This window comes from Triticum aestivum, chromosome 4B (genome assembly GCF_018294505.1).
Source record: "Triticum aestivum cultivar Chinese Spring chromosome 4B, IWGSC CS RefSeq v2.1, whole genome shotgun sequence".
NCBI lineage: Eukaryota > Viridiplantae > Streptophyta > Magnoliopsida > Poales > Poaceae > Triticum > Triticum aestivum.
Window position 1 is genome coordinate 395,927,696 of NC_057804.1, and position 22,042 is coordinate 395,949,737.

Consider the following 22,042-nt stretch of genomic DNA (forward strand, 5'->3'; position numbering starts at 1 on the left):
ATTTGGGGGTTGAGGTTGGTATGCCAGACAGCATAGCATATTTGCTGGTATATCACAGATAGCAGTTGTAAATCAACACACAACATCAAGAGTTTGTAAATGTTTATTTGCTTGGTTCTAAATATAGAATTAAGTTTTTGAAACCTTACTCCTTGCTAATGCTTCAACTCTTCAAAATGCATTTAGTAAATATTTTTTGTAGGGTTAAAGCATGCAAAAACAGATAGCTTATACATGAGAACATTAACACACGACTTAGGACTTGAGTCTCATCTTTGGAAAAGATGTCCATCAGTACCTTTCTGTGGCCTTCGCCTGATATTTGTGCTAGAACCTTTCCATTGGGCGCGACAACCACAAACGTCGGCCAAGAGTTCACCCCCAGTTCTCTCCACAAGTACATGTCACCGTCATTTACAACCTTTGATGAAAGGGTGGAGGGTCAAATAAGTTACATAGTGCGCAAATACACGGTCTCACGTGCGCACAGGAAAAACACATGATAGTTACAATGGCAAGAGACTGACTGAGAAAAGTGATATTTGTTTTAGAGAACACACATGAGGACATATATTCTTGCATAAGCAGATAGTCTCGTGTACAACAAAGTACTGAACAGAAAAATAAGTGCAACTGCCAACAGCAAGGTTGCCTGACAAAATACTAACAGGACATCTACAAACTAAACAACTAATTCTGAACAATAATGATATGCACCTGTACCGGTAATAGAAATGCATGGAAACGAACGAGATGCAAAAGGGGAAATTTGGGGAAAATGGATATTTGCCACCACAAATCTCAATGACATGTGACCTAAGGGACCAGATGTCAGTAGCAACTCATTCTTTGAAGTGGCCAATATCCAACTTCTCCTTTCAAAATACTCGGCACATTTTTTTTCTCTTGATCACTCACCCCAGTGTGTGTTATTTTATATTAGAAGAAAGCGCTGAAATGAAGGTAGGTCTTACAGCAGAAAAACAACCTGAAAAAACAGAGAACTAAAAAAACAAAAGCAGGCTAAAGCTACAAGAAGAAACAGAAGAACTAAGAACCGATGCCAAAAGCCAAAAGCCCAAAACCAAAACTGTGCAGCTAGCATACTGCTGTGTACATATAAAATTTAAAGAAATAAACGAGTACTTGTCCAAAGTGAGACTGCAAATTGAGCACGTGAAGGCACTTGAATGATGCTCTCCAGTTGAACATTTCAAGAGTTATGGCTGTTGCCTTACTGGATGAGTAACATTGTAGCGCAGGACAGCACTGCGGATGGCTTCAAGATCTTTTTCATTATCAAATTTGGCAGAATGCACACCAACAACAGTGAACTGCACAGGGTCAAGCAACATGTAAATATCCAATACATCCATCTTCCAACTTATCAAGGTCTTTAAGTGACAAAAAAACACTTAAACTTAATTGCATCATGATCAGCTAAGCAGTAAGGTGTCATGAGTTGTGCCGATAATAATGCCAGAGCAGGTGTGACAAATTTTCAGACAATATATACGCACAAGTACAACGTTAGAAATAAGGAACACCAGATAACAGTAGCTGCATGAGGAGAGGGCTGTACTAACAACTTCACGAGTTAACACTTTTATGGTAGCGAACTCTAATATAGTGCAGTTTACAACTCAATCAGAAGACCTACAGTATGAAATTATAGGGAGCCTTTCAGTTTCAAAACTAATGATTACGACGTGATCAAAGTACTGAAAATAGCAAGGTGAACCAAAACGCAGCAAATTTCTGATAATAGATAACATAAAGAGTATACATGTCAAGGCTCACAGCACCCAAATACCAAAGTTGCTGTGTTAGAAATCATATCAGGATTCACAGCTTCTAAAACCTGCACTTCTGTATTAAGACCTGAACTAGTAATCTAAATATCATTTCTTGCGCAACGTGTGAAGACAAAAGCAGAAGCTCACAGGTTTATCTTTATACTTCTTCTCTATAAACTCCAGGTCTGGCAAGACATGCATGCAGTTGATGCAGCAGTATGTCCAAAAATCCAACACGACTACTCTTCCTTTTAAATCCTGCATTTTGCATAGGAATTATTTCAATATTATTGTCGCAGTTCCAGAGGCCTAAATCCCATGGTAGGAAAATAATTTATCGTGTTTAAAGAAAAATGAAATTAACCCATCTGAAACAGATGCCTTCTCTGGAGCAAGAGGAAGGAATGCTACCACTAACAGTAACTACAACAAGTTGACTAAGTACAGATAAGTCTATTGCTTACAGCAAAACTGACACTTGAGTCAGTCAAACTGCAGCTAGATTGAAGATTTTGTATCCAAATTAATACACATCTCTCATTTCTACAACCCTTTTAGTTCTGTAGGTGCATAAGATCTTAAAACATACTGGGGCTGCAGAAACTATCTGAAAGACTACTACTAAGATGACAAGCATAAATAGTCAAGGTTCCCCGGATAGGATACATCGCTGCAATTCCATACTGAAAAATTACGCTCATCAAGAAAAAAAATGTTAAAGTTTTCATCACAGTGAAGTGCCAAACATATGTTTCGCTGCAACTGGTTCTGTTGGCAGTGTCCCTAGCAAACATGTTATGATGTTCAGCACGTTTTACACAACTGTCAGTAATCTTTAATCGATTGTTTGCTCACCAAAATTGCATATGCACCAAAGTTTGAACATCATCAATGGAGCTTTCTGACCTTGAATAGGCGTATATTGGTTTAACTTTTTTTTCATGGCAGATTAGAGAAACTCAGATTGACATTACTGCCTATCTTAACCCAGCTATTTGGCAGATACTCCCTCCGTTCCAAATTACTCGTCATGGTTTTAGTTCAAATTTGAACTAAAACCACGACGAGTAAATTGGAACGGAGGGAGTAGTTCGCAAGCTGTGACTTTGTGGTACGCAATATTAGGATTTCTAACTATAACTGAAGAGACATTAAAGATTGCAATAGCATGTCAACAGTTACCAAGGTATATTTGTTTGGACCTGTGACTGAAAGAGCAAATATCCTGTAACAGACTTGACACTTTCGCAAATGAAGTATATATTGTAATCCCAGGTTTCTAAAACAGGTCCAAATCTATCATATATGAATAAAAGGGATCCTTAAATCAGGTGTTTGTATGTGACGGGATTTTACTGTTTTAATTTGGAAGTATTTACCAGTAGAAATTGTTGCAGGATAGCATACCATGTTCCATTATATGTTTTTGGTAGACACAACATTGTCACTGGCAATATAGCTGACAATCAGACCACAGAAACAAGCTGTCTGCTCCAAATCCCTTCCACCCCATTCATGTTTTGCATTTATGTTTCATATTCAATCGGATAAGAATTATAGCCAAACTTGTGACAATGTGAGTAGGTGAGATTTAGATAAAGACTACCATGAAAACTGAAAGATCCAATAGGAGAAAATATGGCACATGTGGTACTGTAGCAAAGTTGCAGCTACTGAGAATAACCTAAAATGGGTTCAAAATTACTCTTCCAAACTGAAGTGGGGCTGTATTCAGCCAGTCGAGCTTTCTTGGGAACTCAGGTACGTAAGTGGCAGAGCCCCTATAGAAAATTTTGGAAGTGTGTTAGCGTTACTTTAAACATGTTTAGCCATGAAGCACATTCTAGCATTACAGGCCTAGAAAATTGAAGAATATGCAGGTAGCCAGTTACCTACCCAGTTTCAAAATCAGCTAAATACTTCTTTATTTGCTGAACTCTTGATGACAGTGATTCTCCTACAAAAACCGCGCAGAGAGATCAACATGTAACATAGCAACAGATTTCCCAGTTGCAAGAGAAAGATGAGACGAAATCAACAACTAGTTTTTGGATCTAACGTCTTCCAAGCTAGTTTCAATCATCTTTCGACGTGCTGCAAAAAAAAAACATTGGATTCGCTACAGTAAAAGCTGGCATGAACAGTCTAACTGCCTAAGATGACACCATGATGTTATGTCAGATGGGGTCTGAAACTACTTGAGAGCAAATCTGGCGTAATAGCTCATGGTCTTATTTTTGTCAAAGTTGACTAGGTTCATCAGTTATACTTGAACGAGACTTCAACGTACTTTCTTTAATCACTAATGGACTTGCAAATCCCATATGGGGTTGAATATTTGTGTGCTTACCTTCATTAGTTGCAAAAATTGAACTGTTCCCACCCGTAAAAAATTAAGCAGACCTTTAGGAGATGCGAACTGCATTGCCTGAATAAATTAAACGAAACCGACAAATTAATCTAAAAGAAACACTTCCTGCCTGAAAGAATTTACTTCATGGCAAGTGTACAATTGTGCACAATGAAGCAGAAACTTCAAGATGCAGCATAAACTGTAGAAATTGATATGGGAGAAATAGAACTGCAATATGAATCAGTGCTTCCTTCATATGGATCAACAAAACTGTTGTTATTTTACTACTAGAAACTTTGGAATCGACCCTCAACCCAGAAGCCAACACCACAAATCTATTAGGTTTATTCGACTAGTGTTAGCCATTGACATGCAAGGCAACGTTGCTAAACCTACTAAATCCCCGGCAGCGGGAGGAGAGGCCATCGATCGGATCCAGGAGAGTACCTCATGCCACACCGTGCAGAAATGGAGCAGCCAGTGAGGTGCGCCATCGTCTTCTCGGACTGGTAGCAAAGCACACAACTTGCCTGTTGCAGACCACACCGAGCTAGCCTCTCAGTGGTCCAGCAGTGATCCTGGCAGGCGAGCACATGAAGAACTTGGCCCTAAGGGGGCACCAAGATTTCCAGTTGAGCCAAGAGCTCACCGACCACCCCTGAAGTAAGGAACCGTAGCAGCTCTTAAACGTGTACTGGCCGTCGGGCGTCCAATGCCACAGAAGGACATCCGGCGAATTAGATAGCTGCACCCTGCGCACCAACCACCAGACCTGGACCTACTGCCACAAGACTAGGGGGTTCAAATCCTCCCTGATGCCCGTGATCCAGCGATGGTCGGGCAAGGCATCTCGGACGGTTCGGCGTTTCTAGTGCGCCCTAAGACCAAAAGCAGGAGATCATGTGTAATCTGCAAAATGGTTCTACCGTCAAGCCAGCGATCCTCCCAGAAGAGGGTGGAGCCCCATCACCAACCAATGAATGCCCATCTTGGTGGATGCAGCAAACACCTCCCGCTAATCCTGGGAAAATTGCAAGTCCAGACCCCTCCAAGGGCGGAGTGGGTCAGTGCGCATCCTCCACAGCCAACGAACCATGAGGCTGACCGCCGCCCTAAGTCCGGAGCACCCAAGCCTCCAGTCTGAGGGACTGGCACACCCTATAACTATTAACGTGACAGTGGGCGCCCTGCTGCAAGGTTTTGTCGACCTGCTTCTGCACCTTCTTGTACATGCTTAGGACCAACAACTAGTGTAGAGGCATGGTGGCCAGGACCGACTTGACCAGGGTGAGGCGCTACGGTCGTCATCACGGATATACAAAACCAAATCAAGACAGAAAAGCATGAAACAAGGTATGAAGGTAAGTAGTTGGATGTGATAGTGAAAGTAGTGTTTTCATTATTTCAAAGAAAACAGAAAATGCATACTATTTTCAGCCCAATTTAGAGCCCTTAAACATATTTGCTGACGGCAAAAAGAAGGGTAAAATGTGACTCAGAACTTCTACAACAACGACTGAGGACAGGTGGCAAAGTGTACTAGTATACAAAGTACCTTCCAATTTCCGATTGTAAAGAAAAGACATGAAAAAGCTATTCCAAGACTTCCATATCTTAATATATCCCGACGAGAACCCAACAACCTGCAGAATTTCTTCTCTGGATGTCAAACAATTATGTGTCAAGTATAGTTACTATGAACTGCATTTCTCTGAACATGCGAAAGACCATTCTATTGAGGAGAGTGAATAACCCCTATGGGAATTCTATAACAAGACAGATTCAGTGTAAAATGTGCATTCCTAGAAAAAGATTTCAAATAAGCTGCAAGTTAAGTACTTGCAGATAATAGCAAGCTTAGCTTCTACAAATAAGCACTAAGCTTCTTTGCAGAAACAGACCTTACCCTTGGCCTTTCGAACTTGAAGAGTTTGTATTCTCAACAGATTCAGCATTAGTTGCTCCATTCAGAATTTCAGGAGAAGCATTTCCTAAGGAACTAATATTCTCGGTATTTTCTGTCCGTTCATCTGCATCAACTTTCTTTTAATCAGTACTAAGTACACTGATACAACAACAAAAAATAGCATTCGGAGTCAATGAAACAGAAAATTGGCATATGACAAAGTTTCTGCATGGAACAATTCAAGAAACCCAACGAATACCATTAAGATTCAAGAAACCACACAGGATATTATTCATTGAAGTTGATAGAACAAAACAAGTGAATTTTGCGCACAAGATACATAGGTTTTTCTTTCCGGTTTCTCCTACAAGAGATGTATTATTAAAGTAAATCGATTATGCTTGAACTACATACTGTGGTAAGCATTAGAACCACCATACAAGATGTCATTAATTGAAATATCTCCAATGTCTTTTCTGATGAACACAGGACTGGCTTGTTGTAATGCATCTTCATCTAGAGAAGTCGTCACAGCAATACATCTGCAAGATGTGTAACCAGAACAACTATTTAATGTAATAAAAAATTCACATTGGTGCATCTGCACAATTAAACAGAAATTGCATCACATATTTGAATTGCATGGGTTCACGGGCACACTGAAAACAAATAGTACCAACTAAGATATGGTGATCATTACAGGCAAATCTCTTTTTTGTAAGAATAACACAAGTGATTCATGACTATAGAATCAATATTTACAGGTCAAATGCCACACAGCTCATGGAAATAATTGATAGAACAGAGTAGCTACTTTGGATGTCAAGAAAGACCATCGACTCATTAATTGCCTTATGAGAAAATAAGGCTTCAAAGAACTTAAGCACCGCTATCATTGTCATGGTGGTCATGTAATGCTGCATATATGAGGGCATGTACAAAGGAATGCCACATCCCACATATGATCTTTTATAAGGTTGAAAAAAGAGAGCGCGTATAGAGAATGAGGCTCTCTGTTTGCCCATATTCTCATAGACAGCTTACATATGCATTTCGTATGTCGTACACGCACTATCTGTATCACCCGCCCACAACATGTGGCACTACATATAGCGCACTTATAGACAGATCATTGTACATTTGTCTCTGATTTATGTTATAGATGATATGAATCATACAATAGTAATATTAGTACATGCCAGCATTTATGCAAGTCCATGGTAAAAGATTTACTACAATTGACTAAAAATATTCGGATTGTGCAGTATGACCAAAATAAGCCAGACAATAAACAAAGGGATAAGAACGCAATACAGACCGTATTTCCGCAGCTTTCGCAGCTTGAACTCCAGCAAGCGCATCTTCTATCACGATGCACTGGTACAATATCACATACTCAAAACTTCATATGCAAACTAAATGAAAAACTACAGAAGGGGTATACCAAGTATTTAAGAACTAAAATCTCAAAAGTAGGATGGTTACTTGCATATCTTTTGTCTCGAACAAGCATTTATTCATTGTATATTTGGAACAAGCACACCAATAGGACGCAAAGCAGCACATACCAACACTAGTGGCATCAACCACGCAACCATAATAACAACAAAAAATCAATGAAAACTATCCTAACCTAAGACCAAAACAAGAGAACAAAATTATCAAATCCTGCTAAGTGTGCCAGGGGGTCTTGTATGCAGTGGCAGGAGGCAAAGCCCCTTAGCCCTAGCCAGGGAACAGAACTGTCAAATACTGCGATACTAATGCTAAAAATAGAAGCATATTCAGCCTTCCCCAGTTCATACAATAAATAGAGCAGCTCGTTGTAATGAAACTCTCCACATAAGAGTGAAAACCAAGTGGTGGAACAGCATTCAACATTAGATTTAACCCCTTCTGCCTTGCCTTCGGGCATGTACTAACTAAACATCCCAGTTATCATTCGTCACATCCAATTACCCAAAACTATCCACACTTAAGCCACAGAAGTATATAATTATCGCCACAAATAGTGAATTGCCTGATGATGATTCAAGCGGCCACTTAGGAAAATGGCTATGTGATGTACATGGATGACTTTGTACTATTAAACTATAACTTCTCTTTGTTATCTAAAAATACAAAAAAGCTACGGAACAACAAAACTAGGGCGTTAGCAGTGGCGAATCTAGCATGACAATGGAGGGTAAGCTTAAAACATCAAGTTCCTAAGCCTAATTAGCAAATGCATTGCAATTGTTGCATGTAAAACACCAGAATATGCTTGTCAAGTGATATGGTTAGCTGAAATAGGATTTTGGAGGGTAGGCTTAAGCCTATTGACCACCCCCCCCCCCCCCTAGTGGAATCGCCACTAGGCTTTAGGGAGGGAAAGGAGGATTAGAAGCAAAAGGAGATATAATTCTAGCATTCTGCTCCTGTGTTTTTGATCTAGGATATCCATATACCAAGAGGTTTATTTATGAACTCCATAGAAATCCATCTACTGACAAATCTCCATGTAAGCAGCAATGGATATAGGTCAGCATGGTTGCAGATTTACGAAAGTCACTCGATTGAACCCAGCATGTATATTTTTTCCACAGCCAGAAGACCACAATTTTTTTTAACGCGTCATAAAAGGGATGTGCATGTGATTTGCAAGATAAATTACCTCATCCGTGTCAACACCTAAGTTCTTAGATGCTGCAAGGAATATGTCTGGAGCAGGCTTTAAATTTTCAAAAGCATCAGCGGAAACAATAGCATCAAATCTGAAATTTGGAAAAGGTTCATCAACACCAAGTAGCAGATGTAGGAAAGCATAACAATGAATTCAATTGTCCATCTTCAGATTTATCTGAAGTCAGTAAAAACTGTTCAGAGCAAGTTTAAAACAGCCTTGGTCATACTTGCTGCAGACTATGATTTACACTTTCCAAATTAAATGAAGCTCTAAAGTGGTAAAGCAATTGATGCATTAACCAATAAAGAAATTGAAATCATGAAATTCTAGGATGAAAGGAAAATTTATAGGCTCAGCTCTACTGAGGCAGTACAACATAGTAGCAACAAAAAGTTCAGTGTCATTGCTCTAATACAATTATGAGATTCAAAACTCGATAGAAGTTTATGAACATGGTCTTGGAATTCAAATAAAAGGAGACACTTACAGCGATACAGGCAAACCAGCAGCCGCCAGATTTGCGTCAACCTTAACCCTATCAGCGCTAGATGCAACAGCGACCTTCAGACCTGCGTTTTTGCACTATACTGACAAAGCAATAATCACTAAACCATTAGGCTAACACAAATCTAAATTCCAGCACTGCAAATACCTCCATGATGAGTTCCAGAGCCCCTGGGAACCCAATTCCAGAATTTGGTTTAGCATACTGCAGAAAAGAACTTAATATTTTAGCATGGTGCAATCAAACTGAAATGGAGAATAGACGAAAAAGATTGCACAGCAAATTTAAACCTTGTCAAGGTATATCTCAAAAAAGCGCTTCTTGGCGCTTTCAGTACTGAAAGCTTTCACTCCTTTCACCCTGGCAACACCTCCAAGGAAATTGGCCTCGCCTAAATCATTTTTATCCACATTGGAAGCAAGCAAAAAAGATGAAGCTGATAATAACTCCTTTATTGTACAACTCAGATCATGCAAAAAAGTAATGAGAGAATAAAATGTACACAATTAAATGCTTAATAATTGGTATCATGTCCACCAATGCAGGGATAGGGGAAACATTTAGGACCCTGATAAGTGCCACACGTGTGGCACGAACACATGGCAACTCCGAACGTTTTTTATGGCAAGTTTAGTGACGAGAGGATGGCAACTTTAATTGTCAAGCATGGCAACTTCTTTTCGGATGGCAAGTTTTAGTTTTTTTGGGGGGGTTGTTCTTTCTTTTCGGATGGCAACTTTAGTTGTAAAAAACATCAGGGCCGAAGTGCTTCGTGCCACACATGTGGCACTTATCATTTGGGAACATTTATGCTTATAGCTAGACATAACATACTCCTATGACTTCTCTGATGCAACAGTACCTTTTTAGTTCATTAAATGATTATACGGGCATTGACAGAATGTTATTGTTTTAAAACTAGTAGAAAAACAATTTGCGAGGGATTATGGTTACTGGCAAATAAGCATATAACAAATTAGTATGAAGCTGATAAATCACTTCCACATTGGAAACAAACAAAAACTGATAACAATTCATTTGTTACATGACTCAGATCATGCAAAAAAGTAACGAGAGAAGAAAAGGTACATGATTAAATGTTTGATACTCCCTCCATCCACGTGTGTTGGGTGCCTACTGCCTAAGAGAATCTAGAATTCCCAAGAGTGAAAGGCACAATCTAATATCATGTGCTCCAGTGCAGGGATAGGTAAAACATTTATGCTTATAGCTAGAGATAACATACTGTCATGAGTACTCTGATGCGACAGTACTTTTTTGGTTCAGTAAATGGCTATCTGGGCAGTGACAGAATGTTATTGTTTTAAAACTAGAAAACTAATTTGTGAGGGATCATGGTTACTGTCAAATAAGCATATAATCAATTAGTGGTCAATGAAATTACCAAGGAATCACAATGATCCATGGTCTGAGCATATACAGACTGCCAACTTACACAAATTAGAAAACTTAAGAAGCACAGAACTTGGTTCGAGCATACTGTACAATTACTCTGCTGCCGAAGTGGTGTACAATGTACTATCAAGCCAACTAGTACAGATACACAGGAAAAAACACTACTGTAGGTCATTAGGTCATAGTTTTAAAAGCAATATTTTTAGGTCATAATGTGCATACAATATTTGTAGTTCAGATTACACGCAACCTAATAACGTAGGGGGCGCAGAAATTTAAGGTATACGTGCATATGGGATGGGATGGTCGTTAGAAATCGCGCGAACTGCATTTCCGATCTGACAGTACTAGTAGCACAGAGAGATAAGTCACCTGTGCCCGTGAAGGGGATGAAGTCATCCACGGTGACGTCGACGCCCATCTCGGCGAAGACGTCCACGGCGGCGCGGCGCGACGGCTCCTCGCTGTTGCAGAGCACGCCGTCCATATCGAATAGCACGGCCGAGACCTTCCCCCATGCCCCCGGCACCGCCTCGGTCTCCGGCGAGGAAGGCGCTGGGGCGGAGGCGGAGGCGGCGACGACGGGACGTCGCCCCCGGCGAGGGAGTTGCGGGGAGGCGGCGGCGGTGGCCCGAGATAGGGCTTTCGGTAGAAGTAGAGGGCGGAGCGGTGGCGCCGGGGAGGCGAGCGGGTAGTGCCGAGAGGTGAGAAGGCGGTGGAAGCTTCTAGAAGGCACGATTTGCCGCGCCATGGTAGCCGTCGGGGACCGCGAGCTCGGGAGTAGTGGGAGGCAGGGACGGTTTATGTGGCGGGGCGGCCACGGTGCACGAGCGGGTGGATATCTGGTCCTAAACGTGGTCGTCCTTTGCTGCGGTCTCTGCTTGGCCGGTGCGACCTTATCTTTGGCATGATCCACACAAAATGGAAGAGGGAAAATGAGGCGGGAGAAACCAAAACAAGGGTAGCAAACCCCAGTAGCAGGAATTTGTGAGGCAGAGGAGACTTCTTTATCGAAAAAGCCTTTCGTAGTGCTTCATAAATAAAGCAAACCATCAAAACCACAAATGATAGAGGCGGGGTGTCCCAATCTTTCGATAAGATGATAACTATCGATTTGGTGGAGACGACTTTGACGATCCGACTACAAACGTGCACGACGTTGCGCCTTAGCAATCGCTAAACCAATCTCCTGAAGTTATTGACCACGCCGAAAGCACGGTCAACCTGACCACGAAGGTCTATTCCTGCAAGCAATCGAAGAACAAGCAATAATATGATAAAAGCAATCTGAATATTGCGAGTATATATGAAGTTTTGATAAAGATGAGGATCCGTAAGCGGTCTTGGTCTGGTCGTTGGACACAAACGAAGTACACGAAGTTGCAATGGCTAACTTTTAACTAAACAAATCCCAAGCGAAAAGCTACTAGATGGATCTACTTATATAGGATCAAGGGGTGGCGGCCTAGGAGGTGGGAGGACGTCCCAAGGCAGCCTAAAACTAACCCTAGGTCGTACAAGGCCAATGGGCCCAAGTGGAGGTGATGCAACACCTTTGGACTTGTTGTTTGACTCGGATTCTGCTGCAGCGTCTGATTGTTTCGTCTATATCTCAACGCTCCGGATGAATTTGAAGGTGAATCCAATTAGGCTGGAAAGAGCACAAAATTTAGAATCCAACAAAAAAAGAATCACCCAATTAGGAGTCTGTATGAAAAAGTTGTTGGTGTTTTGAGACAGGTATGTCTGTGCAATCCGAATCTGAATCCAGAACGTGAGAGACTTGGACTCTATCTTCTCTTGGCCCAAAAGTGACGTGAGAGAACTTTTTGAACATCACTTAAACATCTCTTTCTCTCTTATCTTCATATGTGAATTGTACAAATATCCCATACACCTGCAATTAGACAAAACACAAAAGTGTGTGAAGTATTTTTGTTTTGGATAACATAAATAGATTATTGAATAGTTTGCACTAGAAATCACCTGACAAATATGCATGTATGCAATATTTTTGGTCGTATCCAAGGTAGTCATGTCCTCATCATCCTCCCCTTTTTGAAAACAAAGCCGTCCTCGGCGTTGCTTAATCTGAAATGTGGCTAAGAAAAGAGACAAGGTATACATGTTGTATATGTATATGTCATCCATTTTTACTTCCCTTGATTTTTGCACATATGACAACATGTATACATGAGTAATTTTTATAAATCATAAAATATAAAGCCAAAATATTATCATAAATAGAAGGCATGAAAATATTGTAACTCGGTTTGCACATATAAGTGAAGCTCTTATTCCTATCAAAAGATTGACAATATTCATCATTAAACCATCCCAACATTGGTGAATAAACCTTACTTGCATCAAATTTACATGCTACAACATGCTTAAATAAGCAAACATGCAATAAGTCATTCAACACAGAATCATCACCAAGATTAGAGGTCATATCAAAATGATTAAACATTGGTTCTTTTGCATCAATAGTTAATTCAATGGGTGCACTCAAAATTGTTGGTATTTCAGTTGTTTGATCACATGGCAAAGTCAAATTATCAACATAATCCTCTAAAATAGGTGGTGTGATCAAAGTAGTGGGTAGCTCAACACATGATGTATTCAAGTTAACTAGGCATGTATCATTTTCATGTGAAAGTGGAAAATCTGTACCTTTGTCATTACCTCTTATAGTCAACTCAGATGATGCAGGCACTCTCGATGGTGATGTGTCACATGGTGGAGATGATGTAGTCCTCGCAACAACGGATGTGGTTGTCATAGTACGCCTAGTAGTTGAATAAACATCTGTATCAACAGTTGGAATGTGCACCGTGCGCTTGTTCTCCTTGTGGGCAACACGTCGTTTTATTTCCTGTTCAGCTTTGCAAGCAAGATGAAACAAATGGTCCATAGGATAACACTCTTCATGAATTAATATCTCCTGAATATCATGGTTTAATCCTCCCCAAAATCTATCCATAAAATCTTCTTCACTTTCTTCTAAAAATGAGTGCAACAAGGTAGTTTGTAAATCCTCATAATATTTTGTTACGGTGTCACTACCTTGTTTTAAATGTTCCAGTTTTTTAATCATGCCACGAGTATAATAAACATCGACGAATCTATCTCTCATGACATGTTTTAAATCATCCCAAGTATTAGGTACATAATCAGGGTGTAACCGAAAATATTCACTCCACCAAACTAGAGCATAACCAGTGAAAGAACCAACCGCAACCGTAACTTTTTTACGGTCATCAAAATTATGGAAAGCAAATATATTATTTATGTCTAACTCTCATTCAATATATAAAGCAGGTCTAAAACGGCCATTAAATGGTGGTATAGAAACATGAACCTGATCATGTGCATTTGGATGTTTGTGCACCTCTCGTGACGGTTTGTGGTATTTGCATAGGTGGTGGCATGTCTCCCACGATCGACAAAGCCCATGAATTGACTCTGGATCCTGTCATGATTAGTAGAACAAGAAACAAAATCCAAAAATAATGTTCCTATAACTACTAGGATGTGGTGGTAAAACGCTCACAGTAAAGCAAATATCAATGTCTTACAAGTTCTTACCATGCAGCAGGCGGTGATCGGCAACCAGCGGGGTCAAGTAACTCCGAATATTGAGTAAAGCGAATGCCAGGGGAGCGTACGTATACACAGTGTAGAAATATGTGGAGCTGGGTTGGCTATATATGGTAGCAAAAGATTAGCAATAATCAATTCAAAGATGCAATGTTGAATAAACGCTCAACGACGGTACTGTGCTGGTCCTAGGCTAGACCGGACTAGAGACGCGAGCCTAGAACACTAATGAGGTCACGGCGTAACACAACTAGCATCAATGAAGGATACTAAGTAGCTCTTGACAGCAAGATATAAGTGAAGATCACAACGGCAGTGAAGATAATGATGAAAAACAACTGCCAAGCAGGATATACAACAACTCTCTCTCCAACTTTCCTCTTGAAAAGTTTGAGCCAATTTTCTGATAAATTCTTTCAAAGAATGCTACTAACTCAAGCTTTCCAATGCAAAAACAATCACTCAATTCCGAGTTGGCCTGAAAAATTGGAACAAGCTGTGTTCACGAACTTCGGAGGGCAAAAATACTTATTTAGAAGCCGATTTTGAGGTGTCAAATATTGAACTAGCTTTTGCAACTATTTACATGCGGCTCGTCGCTAGCTTCAATTTGAGTACTCACTGAGCCAAAATGAACTTCTTATGAGGAAGATACACCTATTTTACTGAACAGTGCGCAAAACAGATTCCAATCCGAATTCAACTACGAGATTGAGTCTAGATAGATCCGAATTTTGTTTTTTTTTCTTCTCTCTTTTTTTTCCTCACACTTTTTTTCCTTTTTTTTTCTCCGACTTTTTTTTACTTTTTTCTCTTTTTTTTCCGTCTTTTTTTTCTCCTTCTTTTTTTCTCTCTCTCGTTCGAAACAAACTAGATAAGATGCAGATTGGATCAAGCGAAGATGTGAATGATCTCAACTATGATTATGACAATGAACGGTGGGTAGCACGTGGTGGAAACTGATGGATGGATGGTGAACAACGGAAGGGCTAATGATGCAGCGGCGGCGTGACTAATGTGAAAAAAACTCTAAACTCTAAACGAACTAGACACTAAGACCAGCAAGTCGACACGACGATGCAACCGATAATTCAATAATGCATACAATGAAAAGAAAATTGCAAAGGCTCAGACTGGCTTGGACAAAGGATGAATAGATCTAACTTTTTTTTGTGGCTTTTTCTTGGACAATAGGTAAGAAAATAAATCTAATCTAGGAAAACTGGAAATTCTCACCGAGCAACCTGAAAACTGATACCACTTGATAGAGGCGGGGTGTCCCAATCTTTCGTGATGGTGAAGATGTGTTCGTTGTCCAAGAACTTCTTTCTCCGGCGGGATGTCCAAATCTTTCGATGAGATGATAACTATCGATTTGGTGGAGACGACTTTGACGATCCGACTACAAACGTGCACGACGTTGCGCCTTAGCAATCACTAAACCAATCTCCTGAGGTTATTGACCACGCCGGAAGCACGGTCAACCTGACCACGAAGGTCTATTCCTGCAAGCAATCGAAGAACAAGCAAGAATATGATAAAAGCAATCTGAATATTGCGAGTATATATGAAGTTTTGATAAAGATGAGGATCTGTAAGCGGTCTTGGTCTGGTCGTTGGACACAAACGAAGTACACGAAGTTGCAATGGCTAACTTTTAACTAAACAAATCCCAAGAGAAAAGCTACTAGATGGATCTACTTATATAGGATCAAGGGGTGGCGGCCTAGGAGGTGGGAGGACGTCCCAAGGCAGCCTAAAACTAACCCTAGGTCGTACAAGGCCAATGGGCCCAAGTGGAGGTGATGCAACACCTTTGGACTTGTTGTTTGACTCGGATTCTGCTGCAACGTCTGATTGTTTCGTCTATATCTCAACGCTCCGGATGAATTTGAAGGTGAATCCAATTGAGCTGGAAAGAGCACAAAATTTAGAATCCAACAAAAAGAGAATCACCCAATTAGGAGTCCGTATGAAAAAGTTGTTGGTGTTTTGAGACAGGTATGTCTGTGCAATCCGAATCTGAATCCAGAACGTGAGAGACTTGGACTCTATCTTCTCTTGGCCCAAAAGTGACGTGAGAGAACTTTTTGAACATCACTTAAACATCTCTTTCTCTCTTATCTTCATATGTGAATTGTACAAATATCCCATACACCTGCAATTAGACAAAACACAAAAGTGTGTGAAGTATTTTTGTTCTGGATAACATAAATAGATTATTGAATAGTTTGCACTAGAAATCACCTGATAAATATGCATGTATGCAATATTTTTGGTCGTATCCAAGGTAGTCATGTCCTCATCAACAAAGTACCGTATAAGTTCACACAGGCACACACACCCAGGTCGCACGACAAATAGCAGCTCAACGAGCCCTAAAAGAATAAAAAAACGGTGGCAAGGCCACGAAGATGCTAATCTGGCTCAAGTGATGGCGGAGGAAGCGGCGGCGCCAAGCAAAGAGCCATCGCACGAAGATCAGCAATGATGATGTTGGTGGCGTCCCGGCCCTGGAGGCGGCTAAGCGACCGCCAAAGCTACAAATAGCCACACATTTTAAAACACGTCGAAGAGGAACATGCTGATCACTAGCTTATTCTGAACCGTCCAAAGCATCCAAGCAAGGACGCCAATAGTCAGCCACCTAATGTGGCGACTCGCTGGGGGCGAGGCCTGGATCTCGGCGAAGAGGTCCGGGAAGTTGGTGTTACACCAACGACCACCGACCACCTCCCGCAGGCAACTCCAGAGAAACTGGGCAGAGACGCACGAGAAGAAAATTTGATTTGAGTCTTCTTCGGTCCCACAAAGAGGACACATCCCATTTCCCCGACCATTTTGTTTTAACACCTCAACGCCAAAGGGGACTCGCCCGTAGATCCACTGCCATAAGAAGATTATAATCTTCAGAGGGAGTCTGATCGACCCGATCTTCTTCGGGGGCTCCGGCCCAGGGGTGGCAGCAATGGCCCGGTATAGAGACTTCATGGAGAATCTGCCCGAGGGCTCTAGGTGCCAGGATAGGCGATCATGCGCCGTCTCCAGGTCCGGCTCGTGGAGCGCAACGACGTCCATGAGCTCGTGTCAGGCGGATAGTCCTGGGGGCCCAAAAGGGCACCGGAACACAAGACGCCCTGAGTCAATAAGGGTCGTCTCAACTGAGACCCGAGGGTCGACTGCGATGGATAACAGGTCCAGAAAGCGGGCCGCAAAGGGAGAATCACCAGCCCACCTATCGAACCAGAGTAAGGTGGTCGTTCCGGATCCCACCAAAATGGAGGTCTCGATGCGGAGAACATGCAACAGTTGGATGATGGACTACCAGAACTGGGAGCCCCCAGATCGCTGACAGAAAGCGAGGGGCTGGCCACACATGTATTTATTCCGGATAATGTGGAGCCACAGGCCGCCGTCCCCATTGGCAATACGCCAGAGCCAGCGCATCAGGAGCGCAATGTTCATCCGTTTTGGAGGACATGATGCTGAGGCCGCCCTGGTCCCGCGGCTTGCAAATTTCGGTACACCGCACCATGTGGTATTTCTGATTATCACCCTCGCTGCCCCAGAAGAAGCGAGCTTGGACCATGTCGATCTCATGGTGAAGCGTCTCGAGCAGGCTGTAGAAGCTCATGATGAACAAGAGGAGGCTGGATAGGGATGAGTTAATGAGGATCGTCCGACCAGCCTTAGACAACCATCTGTTGGAAATATGCCCTAGAGGCAATAATAAAAGTATTATTATATTTCATTGTTCATGATAATTGTCTTTTATTCATGCTATAACTGTATTATCCGGAAATCGTAATACACGTGTGAATACTTAGACCACACTATGTCCCTGGTAAGCCTCTAGTTGACCAGCTCGTTGTGATCAACAGATAGTCATGGTTTCCTGACTATGGACATTGGATGTCGTTGATAACGGGATCACATCATTAGGAGAATGATGTGATGGACAAGACCCAATCCTAAGCATAGCATAAAAGATCGTGTAGTTCGTTTTGCTAGAGCTTTGCAAGTGTCAAGTATCTCTTCCTTCGACCATGAGATCGTGTAACTCCCGGATACCGTAAGAGTGCCTTGGGTGTATCAAACATCACAATGTAACTGGGTGACTATAAAGGTGCATTACAGGTATATCCGAAAGTAGCTGTTGGGTTGACACGGATCGAGACTGGGATTTGTCACTCCGTATGACGGAGAGGTATCTCTGGGCCCACTCGGTAATGCATCATCATATTGAGCTCAATGTGACCAAGGTGTTGGACACGGGATCATGCATTACGGTACGAGTAAAGTGACTTGTCGGTAACGAGACTGAACAAGGTATTGGGATACCGACGATCGAGTCTCGGGCAAGTAACGTACCGATTGACAAAGGGAATTGCATACAGGGTTTGATCGAATCCTCGACATAGTGGTTCATCCGATGACAACATCGAGGAGCATGTGGGAGCCATCATGGGTATCCAGATCCCGCTGATGGTTATTGACTGAGAGCGTCTCGGTCATGTCTGCATGTCTCCCGAACCCGTAGGGTCTACACACTTAAGGTTCGGTGACGCTAGGGTTATGAAGATATGTATATGCAGAAACCCGAATGTTGTTCGGAGTCCCGGATGAGATCCCGGACGTCACGAGGAGTTCCGGAATGGTCCGGAGGTAAAGAATTATATATAGGAAGTGCTATTTCGGGCATCGGGACAAGTTTCGGGGTTATCGGTATTGTACTGGGACCACCGGAAGGGTCCCGGGGGTCCACCGGGTGGGGCCACCTGTCCCGGGGGGCCACATGGGCTGTAGGGGGTGCGCCTTGGCCATCATGGGCCAAGGGCACCAGCCCCTATAGGCCCATGCGCCTAGGGTTTCCCCCTAGGAGGAGTCCTAGTGGTGGAAGGCACCCCTAGGTGCCTTGGGGGGGAGGGAAACCTCCCCTAGGCCGGCGCCCCCCCTAGTAGATGTCTGGGTTGCACAACCGTATGACCCAGCTGAACATTAACCTCCCAGAAGAGGCGGTCATTGACAGAATCCTCCAGTCGCTCCCACCAAGCTACAAGAGCTTTGTGATGAACTACAACATGCAGGGAATGGAAAAGACCATTCCTGAAGTGTTCTCGATGCTGAAGTCAGCAGAGGCTGAAATCAAGAAAGAACATCAAGTGTTGATGGTCAATAAGACCACTAAGTTCAAGAAGGGCAAGGGTAAGAAGAACTTCAAGAAAGACGGCAAAGATGTTGCCGCGCCTGGTAAGCCAGTTACCGGGAAGAAGTCAAAGAATGGACCCAAGCCTGAGACTGAGTGCTTTTATTGCAAGGGGAAGGGTCACTGGAAGCGGAACTGCCCCAAATACTTAGCGGATAAGAAGGCCGGCAACACCAAAGGTATATTTGATATACATGTGATTGATGTGTACCTTACCAGTACTCGTAGTAACTCCTGGGTATTTGATACCGGTGCCGTTGCTCATATTTGTAACTCACAGCAGGAGCTGCAGAATAAACGGAGACTGGCGAAGGACGAGGTGACGATGCGCGTCGGGAATGGTTCCAGAGTCGATGTGATCGCCGTCGGCACGCTGCCTCTACATTTACCTACGGGATTAGTTTTGAACCTTAATAATTGTTATTTAGTGCCAAGTTTGAGCATGAACATTGCATCTGGATCTCGTTTAATACGAGATGGCTACTCATTTAAGTCTGAAAATAATGGTTGTTCGATTTATATGAGAGATATGTTTTATGGTCATGCTCCGATGGTCAATGGTTTATTCTTAATGAATCTCGAGCGTAATATTACACATGTTCATAGTGTAGATCCCAAAAGATTTAAAGTTGATAACGATAGTCCCACATACTTGTGGCACTGCCGCCTTGGTCACATTGGTGTCAAGCGCATGAAGAAGCTCCATGCTGATGGACTTTTAGAGTCTCTTGATTATGAATCGTTTGACACGTGCGAACCATGCCTCTTGGGCAAAATGACCAAAACTCCGTTCTCCGGAACAATGGAGCGAGCAACCAACTTGTTGGAAATCATACATACCGATGTGTGCGGTCCAATGAGCGTTGATGCTCGCGGAGGATATCGTTATGTTCTCACTCTCACAGATGACTTGAGTAGATATGGGTATGTCTACTTAATGAAACACAAGTCTGAGACCTTTGAAAAGTTCAAGGAATTTCAGAATGAGGTGGAGAATCAACGTGACCGAAAGATAAAATTCTTACGATCAGATCGTGGAGGAGAATACTTAAGTCACGAATTTGGTACACACTTAAAGAAATGTGGAATCGTTTCACAGCTCACGCCGCCTGGAACACCTCAGCGAAACGGTGTGTCCGAACGTCGTAATCGCACTCTATTGGATATGGTGCGGTCTATGATGTCCCTTACCGATTTACCGCTATCATTTTGGGGATACGCTTTAGAGACAGCTACATTCACTTTAAATAGGGCACCGTCTAAATCCGTTGAGACGACACCGTATGAATTATGGTTTGGAAAGAAACCTAAGCTGTCGTTTCTAAAAGTTTGGGGATGCGAAGCTTATGTCAAGAAACTTCAACCTGAAAAGCTCGAACCCAAGTCGGAAAAATGCGTATTCATAGGATACCCTAAGGAAACTGTAGGGTATACCTTCTACTTAAGATCCGAAGGCAAGATCTTTGTTGCCAAGAACGGATGCTTTCTGGAAAAAGAGTTTCTCTCGAAAGAAGTAAGTGGGAGGAAAGTAGAACTCGATGAAGTACTACCTCTTGAGCGGGATAGTGACGCGGCACAGGAAACCGTTCCTGTGATGCCCACACCAACTGAAGAGGAAAACCATGATAATGATCAAGGTACTTCGGATCAAGTTACTGCTGAACTTCGTAGGTCCACAAGGACACGTTCCGCACCAGAGTGGTACGGCAACCCTGTCCTGGAAATCATGTTGTTAGACAACAATGAACCTTCGAACTATGAAGAAGCAATGGCGGGCCCGGATTCCAACAAATGGCTTGAAGCCATGAAATCCGAGATAGAATCCATGTATGAAAACAAAGTATGGACTTTGACAGACTTGCCCGATGATCGGCGAGCGATAGAAAACAAATGGATCTTTAAGAAGAAGACGGACGCGGATGGTAATGTTACCATCTATAAAGCTCGACTTGTCGCTAAGGGTTATCGACAAGTTCAAGGGATTGACTACGACGAGACATTCTCTCCCGTAGCGAAGCTAAAGTCTGTCCGAATCATGTTAGCAATTGCCGCATACTATGATTATGAGATATGGCAGATGGACGTCAAAACAGCATTCCTTAACGGGCATCTTAAGGAAGAACTGTATATGATGCAGCCGGAAGGTTTTGTCGATCCTCAGAACGCTAACAAAGTATGCAAGCTCCAGCGATCCATTTATGGACTGGTGCAAGCATCTCGGAGTTGGAACATTCGCTTTGATGAGATGATCAAAGCGTTTGGGTTTATGCAGACTTATGGAGAAGCCTGCGTTTACAAGAAAGTGAGTGGGAGCTCTGTAGCATTTCTCATATTATATGTAGATGACATACTCCTGATGGGAAATGATATAGAATTTCTGGACAGCATTAAGGCCTACTTGAATAAGTGTTTTTCAATGAAGGACCTTGGAGAAGCTGCTTATATATTAGGCATCAAGATCTATAGAGATAGATCGAGACGCCTCATAGGTCTTTCACAAAGCACATACCTTGATAAGATTTTGAAGAGATTCAGAATGGATCAGTCCAAGAAGGGGTTCTTGCCTATGTTACAAGGTATGAGACTGAGCTCAGC

General features: G+C 42.3%; 1 pseudogene across 1 annotated transcript in view; it reads right to left on the bottom strand.

The window, feature by feature from the left end:
* Nucleotides 1-11,502, bottom strand: part of LOC123092320 (protein SUPPRESSOR OF QUENCHING 1, chloroplastic-like) — a 29,412-nt pseudogene extending 17,910 nt beyond the window's left edge. Inside the window, exons 1-15 of the transcript XR_006444471.1 lie at nt 11,014-11,502; nt 9,516-9,616; nt 9,373-9,429; nt 9,208-9,302; nt 8,709-8,808; nt 7,374-7,432; nt 6,470-6,597; nt 6,056-6,179; nt 5,705-5,792; nt 4,147-4,224; nt 3,693-3,753; nt 3,502-3,577; nt 1,944-2,054; nt 1,239-1,334; nt 299-421 (exon numbers count right to left, since the gene is read on the bottom strand). The product of XR_006444471.1 is annotated as a protein SUPPRESSOR OF QUENCHING 1, chloroplastic-like (transcript). The remainder of the gene's footprint in view (nt 1-298; nt 422-1,238; nt 1,335-1,943; nt 2,055-3,501; nt 3,578-3,692; nt 3,754-4,146; nt 4,225-5,704; nt 5,793-6,055; nt 6,180-6,469; nt 6,598-7,373; nt 7,433-8,708; nt 8,809-9,207; nt 9,303-9,372; nt 9,430-9,515; nt 9,617-11,013) is intronic.
* Between the last annotated feature and the right edge of the window lie 10,540 nt (nt 11,503-22,042).